The 13,744-nt window shown below is 49.2% G+C and overlaps 1 protein-coding gene across 7 annotated transcripts in view; it reads left to right on the top strand.

The window, feature by feature from the left end:
* The window catches only part of dcdc2c (doublecortin domain containing 2C), a 247,501-nt gene that overhangs the window by 220,326 nt on the left and 13,431 nt on the right, over positions 1-13,744 (top strand). The window lies entirely within an intron of this gene.

The raw sequence follows: 13,744 nt of genomic DNA, 5'->3' as shown, positions 1-13,744 counted from the left end.
TTTTATTCTTCCATGGGATGTGGGCGTCTTTGGCAAGGCCAGCATTTATTGCTCATCCCGAATTGTCCTTGAAAGGGATGGCTTGCTAGGTCATTTCGGAGGGCAGCTAAGAGTCAACCACATCGCTGTTGGCCTGGAGTTACATGTAAGCCAGACTGGGTAAGGACGGCAGATTTCATTCCCTAAAGGGGCATTAGTGAACCAGGTGGGTTTTTACAACAATCGATGATAGTTTCATGGTCACCATTACTGAAACTAGCTTTACATTCCAGATTTTATTTATTAAATTTAAATTCCACCAGTTGCCATGGCGGGATTTGGATCCATGTCCCCAGGGCATCAGCCTGGACCTCTGGATTGCTAGTTACGTGACAATACCATTACGCCACTGTCTCCATTTGTCCTTGGTAATAGACTGGTACAGAACTAAGAAAGATCAACCGAGTGCTTGGAACATGTATGCTCACATTGCTGTTGCTAAAGGTTGTCCTTCACTGAAAATAGTTGGCAATTAGTGAACACAGTTTTGATTTTGGGCTATAATGTAAAATGGACAGTATCAGATCAGATATTTTGGAGAGATGTTTTGAATATCACCCATTTTACGCTATAATTCAAAGCCAAAGTTACCTCCAATGAGTCTTGGTCTACTAACCTGCCTGAACATTAGTTTCCTCAAAGTAGGTAACCTTCACCTCTTCTTCCTCCACTTTGTCCTGGAGAGAGTGATGTGCAGTCTCTGGTCAGCCTCTGCTGCATGGACCCCCACAGCTCTTTAGATATAGGTGATGCTGAACTTGTTCATATTGGCTTGATAATACAGCAGCATCACTAATGGTTGGATGGTTGTTTTAGCATGCTGAAGTTATGCTTTACACTAAATGTTGCTGATTTGAGCCTGAGGGGTCAAAATGGTTAGCCTTTGAAAATGAGTGTGGAGGCTGTGATGTGATAAAAATGTGCCTGTTCAGTGGAATGCAGGCAACATGCCAACTTTGTCATGTCCCCTCATTTTTGTGATTTCTAGGTGCAACCAGTGCTAACTGCACAGCCTGGATCAGTAAGGAGGCGGAAGGGTAGTGGTATTGTCACTGGACTGGTAATCCAGTTACCCAGGGTAGTCTGGGGACTAGGGTTTGAATCCCACCACGGCAGATGGTGGAATTTGAATTCAGTAAAAATCTGGAAATAAAAGTCTAATGATGACCATTGTTGATTGCTGTAAAAACCCATCTGTTTCATGAATGCCCTTTAGGGAAGGAAACATGATGTCCTCACTTGGTCTGGCCCACATGTGACTCCAAATCCACAGTAATTTGGTTGACTCTTAAATGGCCTCAGTTGTATCAAAAGACTAAAAAGTCAATGAGAAAGAATGAAACCAGACGGGCCACCCGGCATCGACCTAGGAATTAGAAACGACAACAGTGAACCCAGCCTTGTTGACCCTGTAAAGTCCTCCTTGCTAACATCTGGGTGCTTGTTCCAAAATTGGAAGATCTGCCTCACAGACTAGTCAAGCAACAGCCTGACATAGTCATACTCACGGAATCATACGGTACAGATAATGTCCCAGACACCACCCCTGGGTATGTCCTGTGGCAGCACAGTGGTATACAGTCGGGAGGGAGTTGCCTTGGGAGTCCTCAACATTGACTCTGACCCCCTTGAAGTCTCATGGCATCAGGTCAAACATGGGCAAGGAAACCTGCTGATTGACAGGTACCGCTCCCGCGTCCCCCACACCGGCCTCAGCTGATGAACCAGTACTCCGCCATGTTGAACACCACTTGGCGGAAGCACTGAGGGTGGCAAGGGCGTAGAATGTACTCTGGGTGGGGGACTTCAATGTCTATCACCAAGAGTGGCTTGGTAGCTCCACTACTGACCGAGCTGGCCAAGTCCTAGAGGACATAGCTGCTAGACTGGGTCTGCGGCAGGTGGTGAGGGAAAAATGTACTTGATCTCATCCTCACCAACCTGCCTACCGCAGATGCATCTGTCCATGACAGTATCGGTAGAAGTGACCAGTGCACAGTCTTTGTTGAGACAAAGTCCCGTCTTCACATTGAGGATACCCTCCATCGTGCTGTGTGGCACTACTACTGTGCTAAATGGGATAGATTTCAAACAAATTAGCAACTCAAGACTGGGCACCCATGAGGTGCTGTGGGCCATCGGCAGCAGCAGAATTGTACTCGAACACAATCTGTAGCCTCATGGCCTGACATATATCCAACTCTACCATTACTGCCAAGCTAGGGGATCAACCCTGGTTCAATGAAGAGTGCAGGAGGGCATGCCAGGAGCAGCACCAGGCATACCTAAAAATTAGATGTCAACCTGGTGAAGCTACAACATGAGACTACTTGTGTGCCAAACAGCATAAGCAGCAAATGATAGACACGGCTAAGCGATTCCACAACCAATGGATCAGATCTAAGCTCTGCAGTCCTGCCACATCCAGTTGTGAATGGTGATGGACAATTAAATAACTCACAGGAGGAGGACGCTCCACAAATATCCCCATCCACAATGATGGGGAGCCGAGCATATCAGTGTAAAAGATAAGGCTGAAGCATTTGCAACAATCTTCAGCCAGAAGTATATGATCCACCTCGGCCTCCTCTGGAGGCCCCCAGCATCATAGGTGCCAATCTTCAGCCAGTTTGATTTGCTCCAGGTGATATCAAGAAATGGCTGAGGGCACTGGATGCTGCAAAGGCTATGGGCCCTGACAATGTTCCGGTAACAGTACTGAAGACTTCTGCTCCAGAACTAGTCGTGCTCCTTGCCAAACTGTTCCAGTACAGCTACAACACTGGCATCTACCCATCTGAGCAACATGGAAAATTGCCCAGGTATGTCCTGTACACAAAAAGCAGGACAAATCCAACCCAGCCAATTACCATACCATCGATCTACTCTCAATCATCCGTAAAGTGATGGAAGGGGTCATCAAACGTGCTATCAAGCGGCACTTGTTTAACAATAGCCTGCTCACTGATGCTCAGTTTGGTTTCCACCAGTGTCACTCAGCTTCTGACCTCATCAAAGCCTTGGTTTAAACATGGACAAAAGAGCTGAACTCCAGAGGTGAGGTGAGAGTGACTGCTCTTGACATCAAGGCAGCATTTGATCGAGTGTGGCATCAAGGAGCCCTAGCAAAACTGGAGTCAATGGGAATCAGGGGGAAAACCCTCTGCTGGTTGGAGTCACAAAGGAAGATGGTTGTGGTTGTTGGAGGTCAATCACCTTGTTCCAGGGCATCACAGCAGGAGTTCCTCAGGATAGTGCCCTGGGACCCAAACGTCTTCAGCTGCTTCATCAATGCCCTTCCTTCCATCATAAGGTCGAAAGTGGGGATGTTTGCTGATGATTGCACAATGTTCAGCACCATTCACGACTCCTCAGATACTGAAGCAGTCCAGGTCCAAATGCAGCAAGACCTGGACAATATCCAGGCTTGGGCTGACAAGTGGCAAGTAACATGCCATACAAGTGTCAAATGATCATCTCCAACAAGAAAGAATCCAACCATTGACCCTTGATGTTCAATGGCATTACCATCGCTGAATCCCCCACTCTCAACATCATTGGGGTTACTATTGACTGGAAACTGAACTGGACTAACCACATAAATACTGTGGCTACAAGAACAGGCTAGGTATCCTGCGGCAAGTAACTCAACTCCTGACTCCCCAAAGCCTGTCCACCATCTACAAGGCACAAGTCAGGAGTGTGATGGAATACTCCCCACTTGCCTGGATGAGTGCAGCTCCCACAACACTCAAGAAGCTTGACACCGTCCAGGACAAAGCAGCCGGCTTGATTGGCACCACATCCACAAATATTCACTCCCTGCACCACTGATAGACGGTGTCAGCACTGAGTACCATCTACAAGATGCACTGCAGAAACTCATCAAGGCTCCTTAGGCAAGGGCAGCAGATGCATGGGAAAGACCACCAACTGGAAGTTCCCCTCAAGACACTGACCACCCTGACTTGGAAATATATCACTGTTCCTTCACTGTCACTGGTTCAAACTCCTGGAACTCCCTCCCTAACAGCACTGTGTGTGTACCTACATCTTAGTGACTGCAGTGATTCAAGAAGGCAGCGCACCACCACCTTCTCAAGGGCAATTGGGGATATACAATAAATGCTGGCCTAACTGGCAGTGCCCACACCTTGTAAATGAATTTTAAAAATTTTAAAAGTAGAGTGCCCAATCTGGTTACTTCCTAGCCTCTTAAAGCTAGTCTGCACCTCTTAATGGGAAAGTATATTGCGGCTGCTAGAGGTGTTATGATTATTGGGAATATATACTGTGTAATAATCAGCAATGGCTGATCATAGCAGAGAGCAAACACTGAGGTTTTCAGACACTGCACTGGAGATCTTTATGGAAGAGATTGAATGCAGGAGAGATGTCCTGTTCCTTTGTGGAGGCCCTTCAGATAGATTGTCAGATGGCAATGGTGAGAGACAATGAGGAAAGTCAATGTTAAGAGCAAAGCTCCAGGGGTATAGATGCATTGCAGCTGGAAGTTCTCAGTGATCTCTGATATGTAGTTAAGGTCAGCGAATTCATCTTAAATACCATATCCTACCAACTGCACCACCGTCACTCACCTACCAACAGTCCCTATCAATCACAACTCATGCCTAATTTTAATATGCTTCACTTCAGCCTCACACATTTAGCACTGCTACAAGCCACAAACCCATGTTTCACTGCTAACATACACTGGCAGCTATTTAACCATGATGGGCACATCACCCAAACAGATTACACACTGCTTACTGGCAAACCTCCTCTTGTGCAGGAGAAAGTTGCACATAACTGGTGCCAACAGGAACCTGCATGTTCCTAAGCCCCATGCTGAAACTGTGGCCACTGGTCGAGATGAAGCTATAGAAGATGAGGGTATCCTCATACCTAATCCTTCTCTCATTCACCTTCTTCCTCATCCCACAACCTCTTCTGACTAAGAAGCTGCAGTGAGTGTAAGCAACCACTAATTTTACTTTATCCTTCCTCCTCTTCTCAACCCTCCTCTTGCCTGTTTATCCATTCACATACCCAAGAACTACAACATGACGAGGGAATGGAGGAAGAGCAAGAAGACAGTGAAAGATGATGACGTGAACCTCTCCATTTCACAGTCGCAGCGACCAGCTCAGAGAGAGACACTGTGCATAATTTAGAGGATTGGCTAAAGTGCGGACGTGCACATGGTGAGAAACTAGACACAAGTACATGGGAGCCAGAGAAGTGGAGAAATGGGCCAAGGTTCTGCTTGAGAGACCTCAGATGAGCACTCCGATGGTCCAGGTTACATAGGAAACCTGATGGATGCACATTGTCAAATGCTTGCTGCACAGGGAAGCCTGCCCTCAGTGTTAAGGAGCACAGAGACCTCCAGTGCCAATTTGGCATTGTTTATTTTTTTCCAGAGTTAGGAGTCCATTCTTTCCAGCATTGTAGGGTGGCTACCTCCAACACCACTCCTGTGGAAACAACTGGGAGAAAAGGCCAGGGTTTTCCGGCCCCGCCATGGTGGGATGCCCCGCCATGGTGGGACCCACCGTGGGGGATGCGGCCGGCCAGCCAAAAGTCCATTGGCTTTTGGTGGGATCGGATGATCCTGGCAGTGGGCGAGGCCAGAAAATCCCGCCCACAGTGTCTGATGGCCAATGTCTCAGCTTCCATTGCAGCATCAGCAACATCCAGTCAATGCCTGAGTGCTGGAGTTGAACTCAGACTGGTTCATGCAACCTCATCTTGATGTCATGGAAGCTCAGTCTGCTGCCATCATGGCTCTGGATACCTGTGTGTAAAGGGGCTTCCAGGACATTACAGAACTTCAGCAACCCACTCTCCAACAGATCCGCTCCTTAAAGACTCCCTTGTGGATATAGCCTCCTGCTGACAGCCTTCTCTCCCTCCCCGTCTTTAGTCTTTTATCAGTTTGTCCTGTGTTGCTTATTCTTCTGATCATGTTCAATGCCAAGAGAAATCCCTATTCCCATGCCTGGGAGCAACTGGTTTTAAGCCACCAAAGAGTAGTGTCTGACCACTTCCTGTACACTTCTGAAAATTTAACCAACTATAGAAAGCACTCAAAACTTGTAGAATTGCAGCAACAGCCAAGGCAAACAACCCAGCAACTAACCTGTAAATAGTGGATGATCTCTTTAAATAGCACTGATAGGCGGTCTTTGATGTTCAATGATGTTTTCAAATGTTGGCAGTTAAGGCAGAGCATTGTCTGGAGCCTGGAGCTCCAAAATGGCTGGACGAGCATCAAGTCCGTGGTACATGCTGATTGATTTCAGAATTTTCATGCTCTGCATGCTTTCAGCAGGTATTAAGTGCATGTGTCCAAGCTTTTACTAATATGATGTCAGGCTCACTTTGCCTTAGGAATGTGCATGGGTGCCACAACCACCATTTTGGAACTTTAAGGGGCCTTCTGGCACCCAAAACAACGGGCTTAACCTAGGCCAAATGTGCATTTTGAAGGCGGATGGAACTGAGGACTAAGCAATGAAATGTATGTTAATAAACACTATTGTGAAAATCAAAAGAATACTGTGTCAGAGCAAGTTCTGGCTCATCCACATGATGTAAAACAGATGGTCAGGCAGTACAGCAAAGGTCTGGATTCAAGGGTCAGCGTAGAGAGTCAAAGCTAGGTATTTTCGGTGTATATATAGAAGCTGAAACTATCCTTGTAGATGATGTTGCCAAGAGCCAGCATACATGTGAAGAACAAGTTGAGGCCAAGGGTGAAATGTTGAGCCACATTGTACAGGCTGGAGAAGAGATCTTTTACAGGAGAGGTACTAGCAATGTTTGGTTGGGAATCAGTGTCATGGAGGAGAGGATGGAATGGCTGATGTGTTCAGGTCTTCTGAGAAACCCATGATACTATTGGTACCTTGACCATGGTTGTGGATGGAAATCAGAATGAAGTGATTTAAACAGAGGATGACGGGTGATTAGTTGGGAATGAGGTATTTGAGAATTTTAAAGAGAAGGAGATGGTTATTTGGAGAAGGTAAAAGATCTGGGGGAGCTCTTTTAAGGAAAGTGTGTGGGCGCAGCATCTTTGAAGGGTGGAAGGACAGTGCCAGAGGAAAGGGAGCAGTTCTTAATGCCAATGAGTCTTGGGCATGGAGAGTTGGTTGTGTGATTAGGAGTTGAGATGGGAAAGGATCAACGGAGTATGTGGTGTATCTTGTGGAGCTGAATCTGGAGGAAGTGACAAGGGAGATGAAGGTGAGTATTGTTGGGATGGAGTTTAGGGTTGAAGAAGAAAGATGCAGGGTGCGGTTAAGAGCAGAGGAAGCAGTCAAGCAAGTGAAGGCTGGGACAGTGTAGCAGTCCTCAGCTTAGTCCTCAGTTGCATCTGCCTTCCAAAATGCACATTTGGCTGAGGTAATGCCTGTTTTTTTGAGTGCTATAAATGCGGGAGAGGTGACGGCATAGTGGTATGGGGAGGTGATGGTGTAATAGTAGTCTCACTAGACTAATAATCCAGAGACCCAGGGTAATGGGCTCTGGGGACCCGGGTTCGAATCCCACCATGGTGGAATTTGAATTCAATAAAAATCTGGAATTAAAAGTCTGATAGTGACCATGAAACCATTGTTGTAAAAACCCATCTTGTTTACTAATTCCCCCTTAGGAGAAGGAAATCTGCAGTGACAAACCGCCCCCCACTCCCCATGGCAATGTAAATACCATCTGAAAACTCAGTTGTATCAAATTGCTACAAAGTCTCAAAAAAGGAATGAAACCAGAATGACCACCCAGCATCGACCTAGGCAGCAGAAATGGCAACGGCATAGCCTGTCAACCATACAAAGTGGGAGAGCTGTCCCATAGACTAGTCAAGCAACAGCCTCACATAGCCATCCTCAAGGAATCATAACTTACAGATAATGTAACAGACCCAGCAGAGGTGGCGGCACAGTGGTATGCAGTTGGGAGGGAGTTGGCATGGGGGTCCTCAGCATCAACTCTGGCCCTCATGAAGTCTCATGATATCAGCCCAAACATGGGCAAGGAAACCTCCTGCTGATGACCATGTACCGCCCTCCCTCAGCTGATGAATCAGTGCTCCTCCATGTTGAACATCACTTGGAGGAAGCACTGAGGGCCGCAAAGGTGCAGAATGTACCATGGGTGGGGGACTTCAATGTCCAACACCAAGAGTGGCTCAGTAGCACCACTACTGACCGATCTGGCTGAGTCCTAAAGGACATAGCTGCTAAACTGGGTCTGCAGCAGGTGGTGAGGGAACCAACGAGAGGGAAATGCATACTTGACCTCAGCCTCACCAACCTGCCTGCTGCAGATGCATCTGTCTATGACAGTATTGGTAGGAGTGACCATTGCATAGTCGTTGTGGAGACAAAGTCCTGCCTTCACATTGAGGATACCCTCCATTGTGTTGTGTGGCACTACCACCATGCTAAATGGGATAGATTTTGAACAGATCTAGCAAACTCAAGACTCGACATCCATGAGGTGCTGTGGGCCATCAGCAGTAGCAGAATTGTACTTGAACACAATATGTAGTCTCATGGCCTGGCATATCCCCCACGCTACCATTACCTTCAAGCCAAAGTTCAATGAAGAATGCAGGAGGGCATGCCAGGAGCAGCACCAGGCATATCTAAAAATGAAGTGTCAATCTGGTGAAGCTATAACCCAGGACTAATTGTGTACCAAACAGCATAAACAGCAAGTGATAGACATCTACAAAATGCACTGCAGTAACTCACCAAGGTTCCTTAGGCAGCACCTTCCAAACCCACGACCGCTACCATCTAGAAGGAGAAGGGCAGCAGATAGATAGGAACATCACCACCTGGAATTTCCCCTCCAAGCCACACACCATCCTGACTTGGAAATATATCACCGTTCCTTCCCTGCTGCTAGGTCAAAATCCTGGAACTCCATCCCTAACAGCACTGTGGGTGCGCCTACACCACATGGACGACAGCGGTTCAAGAAGGCAGCTCACCACCACCTTCTCAAGGGCAACTAGGGATGGGCAATAAATGCTGGCCTAGCCAGCGAAGCCCACAGCCCGTGAATGAATTAAAAAAAGTAGTAATCTTAGTTTTGGGAATAAGGAAATTCATAAGGTCTTCACAATTTGCACCAGGGATAAGGATGGAGTATGCTTGGATGGGAGGTTGAAGGAGGTACTTTTCCACCCTTACTATGTTTAATTGTAAAGAATTTTCAAAAACAAGTAATTTTGGTGACCCAATGCCACTTATAACTAGCACAATTGTTGCAATTTGGTTCTGAGCCAATTCTCACTCTGTTGTGTTCAAATATACAAACCTGTATAGTTTGCAAAATTCATTGCAGAATTTTGTTGTGAGGCAAGAAATGTGCAAATTCATTTAATGCCAAACAGGCGGCATTAATCCCTTCGAAAGTTCACCTTATTTTTATGAGAGTGACTTTCAAAGAGTATGTCTGAGAAAACTAATACAGTTCCTGTTGGCTTTCTTCAGCAAATTCCCATCACAAGAAAGGCCCAGTGACCAGATGACTTTTAAACTTTAAGCTATCAGGCCTGTGTATGTAATATTGGGCAGAATTTTGCCCTTGGCGTATAGGGTCCCAAAGCGCCCACCTCCGATCGCCAGTGTTCCGCAATTTTACACGAGCAGACCAATTAGGCCCACCCTGCGTGATGCGTGGCTTGGGAATGAGCGCGAAGGGGTGGGCGGGCGCGGGGGCATTATATCTGTCGGGTTCAATGGCGACCCAGCAGCAGATTCAAAAGCGGCCTTGGCCGTCCCTGCAAGGCTGCCATGGAAGGACGCAGAAGTCTTCAATGGAAACCGTTGCGGGTGGACACGGCAGGCGGGAGAGCTGGCCAGCGGGGCAGTCGGCCCCGTGTTTCTCGGATGAGTGCCTCGTAGCCCTCCTGGAGGAGGTTGCAGTGAGGAGAGAAACCCTTGTCCCCAGGGATGGGAGGAGGAGCCCCCCCCACCTCACCATAAAGGCCTGGGAGGAGGTGGCATCCAGGGTCAGCAGCCACGACGTGGTGAGGCGCACATGGGTGCAGTGCCGGAAGCGCTTTAATGCCCTCCTGCGATCGGGAAGGGTGAGCACCGTGTTGGCATGGGTCACTTTGCAGAACAGTTAAGAGCTGCCCATCCCCCCCATGGACGTCAGGGGTGTTACAGTGTGAGTGGCAAATGTCAATGAGACAGGATCTGGCCAAGGGGGTGAGCCCTGGCTGCTTGGACTGAGTGTCTTGCGACTCCAGGGTCACGAATCGGCTGAGCCCTGCGAGGTGTTCCTCAGGTGGGGTTGGCCAGGCTGCAATGACGCTGCAGGTAGAGAGTGGACTAATTAATGCTCCTCTGCCCTTTCAGGAGAAAACATCCCATAACAATGTTGAGAAGTCCCAGACTGGCGATACGAGCAGGAGGCCCTGGGGCTAGGGAGGCATCATGCACCTCAGTCAAGTGGCTGCGGTGAGGTTCAGGTGCCAGAGGAAGGTAAGAGTGCAGTGCACTGAGGTGAGAATGTCGGTTATTGCTACCATTCCAGTGTAGTCTCTATATTGATGTGAACCTTGAACCTGGAATTCCCATTGATAATGGAAGGACGAGGGCACCATGATGCATATCTCTATCTCATCAGGGTGTCAGGCATGCACAATGACAGTGTCACATGTCCTCCTTCTCCCTTTTAGGGTCACCAGCAGGTAGTCGTCATGAGCAGCCTGAAGGCCCACACCTGAGGACCACCATGCTCACCATGCACCTGCGTCACACCCTCTCTGTCAAGCAAGCACCAGCTCAGATACCAACACCTCAGTGGGCATAACATTGCTGCGTAGTCTATTGGTGCACATTGGTGAGGGCACTTCACCCTCGCTTGAGGTGCAGGCAGAGGCAGAGAGTGCCCAGGGCGCCGGCAGTCAGAGAACGGCTGGAGACCAGGATGATACTCAAGTCGATGGCTGATGATGGGCTTCTGGAGACCTCCATGAGGCAGCAGATGCTGGAAGTCCAGCAGGGTGTGCGGGAGGATCTGGCGAGATACATGAGGAAATGCATGCCATGGTGTCCATCATGGAGGAGCCCCTGCGGACCATAAGCACTGTGTTGACCCTCATGGCCGAGCGTAATGCCTCTTCCATGGAGAGAGTGGCGTGTCTCATGGAGAGGCTCCTCCAGGGACTCAATCAATGGTTGGGGGATGTGCTTGGACCTGCAAGCCCTCACACCAGCAATGACCTCAGCTAGTCAGTGTCAGTATGGGAGATGGATTGGGCACCCAATATCCCAGCTAGGTGCCCGACCATCAATGGTGAGCAGGGAGGTCCAATGCGGCCTGATGTTGGCCCACGAGCTGCCTGTCGTCTCTGCGGGCTCCTCTCAGAGCGCTCTGGATGAAAGCAGCAGATCCTCCGCCCCTCTGCCAGTGACTGTGGCATCTGATGAGGCTGCGGTGACTGGGGAGATGCCAGCCATGCCACTGGCCGCTCCCTCCCAGGTGGGGCCAGCACAAGTTCTATGGGCCAGAGGACACCCGTCAAGGTCATCAAGGCCAACAAGACAGCAAAGTGAGCAGGTTATCTATAATGCTGGTGCCAGCAAGGGGGGAGCACCTAGACGTTGCACCTGCAAGCAAAAACTTAAAGCACCTTAACACATGGCCTGATCACGGGTGATATTTGGTTGCCCGATTTTTCTTTACGTTTTTTAATAGTGTGATTAAAAACACCGGTAATGTTAATTTCTTCAATGTTTCACATTCACAAGTAAATGAGACGTTATTTTGTGCTATTGGCCTCTGTATGATTCATTTGTTCTGTAGGTGCGGGGTAGGCCATGATATTATGATGGACGTGTGTCTGCTGAAACTTTATTGCAAAGGCACATAGTGTATGTTGTTGACCAAGGAACTGGTCCTATTAGGGATCAAGTATGGAGCCTGCAGCCCTGGCATGTGGTGGTGGTTCTTATTTGGTAGCCTAGCTGAAGGAGCGTTGGATCAAAGCATCCCGGATGTCCCTGCCTCCCTGGAGGTTACCCAGGTCAGCACCTCAGCGTTCTCCTGACCGTGCACATCCTCGGACTCACTATTAGACTCATCGTCTGTTGCCTATGCAGCTGCATCAAGATCTTCTTCCTCCACTGCGTCCCCCCTTTCCAGTGCCAGATTGTGGAGAGCACAGCATGCAACCACTATCGCTGCACATGATCTGGGGGGTATTGCAGTGTGTTCTCTGAACGGTCCAGGCATTGGAAGCGTATCTTGAGAAGACCAATGGTTCTCTCCACCACAGCCCTTGTGGTGCCGTGGCTCCTATTGTACCGCTGCTCAGCCTCTGTTCTTGGATGGCAGAGGGGCATCATGAGCCACCATTTGAGGGGATAGCCCTTGTCACCCAGCAGCCATCCATCCAGTCAGGCTGGAGCACTGAAGAGCCTCAGCACCTGGGAGTGTCTCAGGATGTAAGTGTCTTGGGAGCTGCCTGGGTACCTCGCACAGACTTGCAGAGCCTGCATCCCGTAGTCACACACTATCTGCACGTTCATGGAGTGGAAGCCCTTCCTGTTGACAAAGGCTCTGGGCTCACCTGCTGGTGCCTTGATGGCCACATGTGTACAGTTTATAGCACCCTGGACGCGGGGGAAGCCAGCAATGGCCGCGAAGCCCCTGTCTCATTCAACTTGGCAGGCCTCGTTTGTATGGTAATGAATGAAAGTCAATGCACACCTGAACAGAACGTCTGTCACCAGCTTGACACAACTGTAGATGGTTGATTGGGAGAGTCCACAAAGATCCCCCACTGAGCCCTGGAAAGAGCTGGAGGCATGGAAGTTGAGGGCTACTGTGACCTTCAGAGCCATTGGCATGTGGTGTCCACCCACACAGTCGGAGCTGATCTCAGGGCCAATCATCTGACAGATGGAGGTCACTGTTTCCCTTAAGAGACGGAGCCTCCGTCGGCATTGCACCTCAGACATATTAAGGTAGCTGCATCGCCGCCTGTAAACCCTGGCAGCAGGATATTGGCATCTTCTGCGGCTCCTTCCACCTTGGACTTCCTGTTGGCCCTGCACTCCTTGTGCCTGTGCCTGTCCTCCCACAGGTCACTCCTCTGGAAATTGAATAGGGACACCTGACCCCCTCCCCCTTCTGACCCTCTCTTCCTCCTCTGAGGAGGTGCCTCCAGCGGAGACCACAATCCTCATTCTCAGGGTAAGGGGAGGCTGTCTGATACCTGGAAGGCCCCACACGGTGTGAGTCCTCCGGGGGTCTGGAAAACAACACTGAGTCCTGAACTGAAGCCTCTAAATTCTCTGAAAGCAGCTCTGAAGCGACATGAAGTTGTCCTGTTCACAGTTGCAAGCAGCAGCAAGTGATATCCTAAACTCCTCACTAATCACTTTGACAAGGCCACTGACCCCTCTTATCCTTCCCGTGGATGAGGTTTTGCAAATTGTGACTTGCCCGCCTGCCCGTTTTGCCCGTGCGATAGCCTAAAAATTGCTACGGGCTCCGTAAAGTCGGAGACAATTGGTCTCTCAAGGGCCTTAATTAATGGCGGGCGTGCCTCCGTCTCCATCGCACGCCCGCCTACCGAAATACCACGAGTGCGCACGTTGACGTCGGCACGCTTGGCCTACGTGAATGCGCTTTATTTAACGCTTGAGCGGGTCAGGCACGCGCCTGCCCC

This window comes from Cetorhinus maximus, chromosome 5 (assembly GCF_964194155.1).
Source record: "Cetorhinus maximus chromosome 5, sCetMax3.hap1.1, whole genome shotgun sequence".
In the NCBI taxonomy this organism is placed as follows: Eukaryota; Metazoa; Chordata; class Chondrichthyes; order Lamniformes; family Cetorhinidae; genus Cetorhinus; species Cetorhinus maximus.
This window is presented reverse-complemented; position numbering and strand designations above follow the sequence as displayed.